The sequence below is a fragment of the Bidens hawaiensis genome, unplaced genomic scaffold (genome assembly GCF_021521415.1).
Source record: "Bidens hawaiensis isolate Kalapana, Puna unplaced genomic scaffold, B.hawaiensis_p1.1 tig00060152_1, whole genome shotgun sequence".
Classification (NCBI taxonomy): Eukaryota; Viridiplantae; Streptophyta; class Magnoliopsida; order Asterales; family Asteraceae; genus Bidens; species Bidens hawaiensis.
The window spans coordinates 1-5830 of NW_027500845.1; the positions used below are offsets into that span (position 1 = coordinate 1).

The 5830-nt window shown below is 41.4% G+C and overlaps 1 pseudogene across 1 annotated transcript; it reads right to left on the minus strand.

The window, feature by feature from the left end:
• Positions 1 to 3670: 3670 nt before the first annotated feature.
• Positions 3671 to 5413, minus strand: LOC143602943 (glutamate decarboxylase-like; annotated as a pseudogene). Its single transcript, XR_013147952.1, has 3 exons — positions 4942 to 5413; positions 4446 to 4498; positions 3671 to 4179 (listed from the first exon to the last, which is right to left on the minus strand). The product of XR_013147952.1 is annotated as a glutamate decarboxylase-like (transcript).
• Between the last annotated feature and the right edge of the window lie 417 nt (positions 5414 to 5830).

Below are 5830 nucleotides of genomic sequence, written 5' to 3' on the forward strand. Positions count from 1 at the left end.
TGGTTGCCATGAGTCTTCTATACAAAGAACCTTCATATCTCATTTGAAGGGATCCTCTCTTGGACTCTCATGGCCACCACCAATATTTTTGTGTGTAAAAAAGAGTTACTCTTAGCAGTCACCTCCACTCCCCCCGGTCTTTCCATGGCAGGTCTCAAGCAACCGGAGAAGAAGATCAAGATGAGGCTTCGATACTAGTTCCAAAACCGAAGAGCAACATCCATCTTACCCAGGAGGGGTGAGATCTCATGTTCCTTCAATAACCCATCGTGGGAAATACTTAACCATAACCCTCGGACTAACGTGTTAGACCTTGAGGGTGGTTATGTGTTTCTTCATTGGCGCCATCTGTGGGACACGAAAACGAACCTCATCTTCGACTCTCTCTCTTTTGACGTCGAGATCTGTTTCTTGGAAGAACAAGAGTGTGAAATAAATCTGAAAACCCTTTCAGATCTAAGAATTTTTCAAAAAAAAAACAAAACAAAAAACCGCCAGATTCAAACGGTAAACCACCGGATCTGTGATGGTTTTAACTAGATTTGACTATGACGTCCAGGTCTACTTTATTTTGGTGGCCAAAAAATTATCACGGTGCGAGATCTGCATTTTTTCCGGCGATACATCTAAGATCCGGCTCAGAAATCTTCATATATGAGTCATTCGGCAAGAATCGAAGCTTTCAGATCTGCTATGTTTTTCAAAAAAAAAAAATAAAATAAATAAAAAATGAAAGAAAAAGAGGTGGTTCACGTTTTACTATGTACAACAGTATATAGAAAACTTGACTTGCCACTACATGAGGAGACATAGATAGGATATGTGGGTCCCAGCAATAATTATTAAGTCATCTTCAATAGTTTCTCTCACCAGAAAAGACAGACAACTATTACTCGACCAACATGATCAACATCGCGACAGTGCCATCGCGGATCATCTCCACGCCTCCATGCATGTGCGCCATCTTGAAGCAATATCGCGCCGGCATGAAGCATCAGCGGAACCATGAATGTGCGCCATGCATGCGCTGCGGATCAACACTCCGCCGCAATGCATGCGCCGTCGCGGGTCAATACTCCGCCCACAATGCACGCGCATCACCGCGGGTCACCACCGCGCCACCATGCATACGCGCAACGCGGATCACCACTGCGGCATCATTCGTGCGCGTCACCGCGGAAGAACAACGCCACACGCATGTGTGCCACCGCGGCACAACACTCCACCACCGCGGTGCAATACATCGCTACCATGCGTGCGCGACATCGCGGATCAACGGTCCGCCACATTGCATACGCGTGCTGAATCAAACCAACTCCGCCACCGCGGAACGCATGCGAGCTTCCGGCAATTCAACGCTAACTCCGACCACTACGAACTCCATGCAACTCTCTCAAATGTACAAAATGTTGGCAGAGGAGCACATACAGAGAAAAGAAGCATTTAAAGAAGAAGGAATTATTTCCATTTTCAAAACAGCCACTCAAGTATGACAGGACATTGATTATGGTCCACAAACAATTCAAAAAATGAGTTTTGCATGTACAAGAAAAAGCCGCAGACCGCAACTGTGAATGACTGATGCGGAAACGTTTGTCACAAGCAAAGCACGGATGGCTACGTATCATTCAAGTAAGTGAATTATTTTTCACAAAAACCTAACTTTTTGGTTATATTGATTTTGTTTATATAATGAACAAAATAAAAAGTTTAACGCATATTAATGCAAAAACATTCGGCTACACGCCAAATATAAGGACGGGCAAGATCCGCCAAAAACGGACACGCTCCGCCCAAAACGCCAAAGTTAAGATTGACAAGGAGATTACGACATTCGCAACAACGAGACTTACATGTATGCGTTGAAGAAACTCGATGGCACGCCCATTTATAACCTAGCGTAGCTGCGAAGTGTTATGCGTAAATCGATTTCATTTTATAAAAGCAGGCAAAGAGCCGCAAAATTAATAAAAACGATACTCCATTGTTAGCAATCTAAATTGGCTTTAATTAAATGATACTTATTTTAACGCGCGCCGGAAATAATCCGGTTCACCGCGTTGACACGCTCCGGTCCACCGCGTCGGGCATGTTCCGATCTAAACAAACATACTCGGTCCACCGCGTCGAACACGTTCCGATAAAACGGCCATTTGTCAAAACATAAAGGTCGGGAACCAAATAATATCCCAAACGGCCACGCGCCAAACATAAAGGTCGGGAACCAAATATCCCAAACGGCCACGTGCCAAACATAAAGGTCGGGAACCAAATAATATCCCAAACGGCCACGTGCCAAAACATAAAGGTTGGGGAACCTAATAATAACCCAAGTCGGGCACGATTCGTTCCACGCGCCCCGGACATGTCATGTTTAAGACGGAAACAATTCGTCCCACGCGCCCCGGACACGATGCACCCAAATTTACCATCATGATTTTAAAACCTCTTAAAACCCATTATTTATAACCCTCAAGCACTCCAGATAAGTCCATAGCTCCCCTTTCTTTAAAAATGGCAACTGTGGACTTGGGGGACTTGTACAGGTAGGGACCCGAACCCCCCGGTATGACCATTATTTGTTATATTGTTATTTGGTTACTAACTAAGGCCCAATGGGTCATGGGGTTGTGGAGGTAACCCCTAACCGGGCTTGGCCAATAAGGTTAGGGTTCATGATGGTTGCCATGAGTCTTCTATATAAAGGACCTTCATATCTCATTTGAAGGGATCCTCTCTTGCTCTCTTGGCCTCCACCAATATTTTTGTGTGTTTACTCTTAGCAGTCACCTCCACTCCCCCCGGTCATTCCATGGCAGGTCTCGAGCAAATGGAGAAGAAGATCAAGGTGCGAGTTCGTTAGTGTCCAAACCGAAGAGAACATTCATCTGACCCAGGAGGGGTGAGATCTCATGTTCCTTCAATAACCCTTCATGGGAAATACTTAACCATTACCCTCGGACTAACGTGTTAAACGTGTTTCTTCAATCCCTATATCCTTCTTTTGTTAATAGTTGTTTTGTAGTATTTTTGGATTTGTATGCGACTGGATAACTTTATGAAACGCAGACGGTTTGCTTTGATTAAAGTTTTCACGTATCACGTAATCATTAATCGAATAAAAAGTTTTTCAAAGAAGAGATTCTACGTGAAGGATGTGCGTTGCTATGGAGGATATTTTAATGATGGAACCATGTATAGAAGTAGAAATGGACTGCTCCTGCTAAGCGAGCTGAAGGAAACACACTGTGGAACCATGACAAGAAGCCCCGGGTGGAGGAGTTTGAGCTGTGTAAAAAGTGTTATAAGAGGCATCTCTGGGGAATGTCTTTAATTTTGGAACCAATCTTTGTTATAAGTGAGGAAACACCGGGGCACATACCCAGGAATTATAGATGAGGTATGAGGGGTACGTTGAGGAAAAGCGTTAAGGCAGGACCCAAAAATTGCACTTACCCAGGAACATGCTAAACGAAACTTGGTGTGGTTTATGTTGGAATTTGTACATGGGCTTTAACAAAAAACGGTTTTAACACAGAATTGAAAAAAAAAACATGCACGAACCGATCCAAATCAAAGGGACATCGATTTGATTTATACATAAACTTAAGAATTATATGACTACTAAAAATAAAACACATGTACGATGATCATACGATAAGCAAGTTTCATATTCGATGTAACAGAAAACTAACTTAGCAAACACTGCTAGTTTTATTACCATGCACCAACCTCCTCCAGTATTTGCTTATTCCTAGATGCATTTCCCTCTTGCTATGTTCACTAGCCTCACCATCATCTGTGTTTCTCATGTTGAGTAGAATTTGCATACCTCGTGTTGTCGGTTGAATGTGCAGCTTCCATCTCGTTAACCACTCTGACAATATCCGCTATAAGTCTGTCTGCGAGACTATGGCTGAAGTCTTCACGAATCACAACTCTAAGAACAGAAATATATCGTACGTTAGGTGGCATGGTGTATGCAGGAACGACCCATCCAAATCGTCGTAGAGACACTGATATATGAAACACGGTGTATCTTGAATTGTCTTTGAGAGAAAAGGCTAGTAAAGGGACTCCGATGTCTTTGGAGATGATATCAAACCGACCCGTCTTTTCTAGCCCTTCTTTAAGCACCATTGCATTTTCATTACAGTTCTTCATGACATCCTTGTATCCCTGTTAAGTTGAAACATAATAACCAGAAGGCGCAGATACGGTCCAAGAGTGGGCATAGTAGTGGACTTGTGGTGAAATGACAATTTCGTGCCAAGGGTCAATTATTGCCCAAACTTTATTAAAAATATTCAAAACCTCATAAATATTTTTTTAACCAAGTTATAACATCAATGTAACTATAACAAAAAATTATAATATTATTTATGTCTCGTTATCTAGAGATAAAATTTAATTGATACATAAGGTCATGTGCGTGAAGTGGTTACCTCGAAGCCAAGTCGTATAAACTGGTAGTATTGTGCAATTATCTGGCTCGATCCTGTGTCCATATTTATAAGAAAAACAAGTTACTTAATGTATCTGATGTATGTCAAAAAGAGGCCTTCGTGTTTATAACAGTAGCAATTTCAACTGATCTACTAACAAAGAGTCGACTCTGATTACGTTACATCTCTAATCGGCAAAAAGGATATAAAATAAGTCAAATTATGATTAAAGTTCAATTATTTTGAATGCAAACAACTTTCAATCAATTAATGTAGACAAAATGGGTTCAATTATTATATAATAAAACGGAAGTTACTATAAGTAACACAAAAGAGTCTTTGGTCAATCTATCCGGTATTCATATTTAACACTTATATATGAGACACTAATAACTTGATGTGCTCAACATTATGCAAACTTGGCATTAGTTTTTGTGGTTACATAACTGAACCCCGCAAAATACGGTAATGTGGACTATATATAGATGTACTTTACCTTTAGAGAAGTTGAGTGTAAAGGTAGGTTGATCAGATCCCAGATAGTTTATATGAAACACAAGGTCATCAGGCAAGTCCTCTTTTGCTCTCCACACAACCCAACCGACACCAGCATACACGAGTCCATACTTGTGACCACTGACATTAATGCTCTTCACAAGTGGCAACCTAAAATCCATTCAAGATCCGGGTATAGAAAAAGGTGCCACAAACCCCCCACTTGCAGCATCAACATGAATCGGGGTATTCCATCCTGTTTCTTTGTTCTTTTTCATTAGAAGATCGTTAAGAAGCTTAACGTCCTCAAACTCTCCTGTCATTGTAGAGCCGAGAATTGCAGCAACACAAATCGTATTTTCATCCACCATTTCAACAGCTTTCACAGGGTCCATCACATAACAGCCTTGCGTCAAATTTACCACTTTCAAATCGACCTCAAAGTACCTCGCAAACTTCTCCAACAAACCTATTTGATACAGGCACGAGCAGTTACTTGGTTAAGTTTATACCAAAATTTGTCCGGTTAGATATAAAACTAATTAATGCCAACCGAAACAATGTAAATGGATCGTAATTAAGCGCACCTGCACATTAGATCCAGTAACAACATTGGGGTTATTGTAGGCTTTTCCTTGGGATTTTCTCTTTTCTTGCCACTTCCTCTTGAAGGCAAGACCTGCAAGCATTATCGCTTCTGATGATCCCACAGTTCCCACGCCAACAACGGTATCGTCTTCCCCAATGGGAGCATGGAACAAACGTGCAATCATGTTTACGCAACGATTCTGCAACGTTAATAACTCAAGTAAAGCGTCCACCATATTATTAACTAATGTATATATGCACAAAGAGAGAGAAATAATTAATTAATTACAAGTAGACCTGAA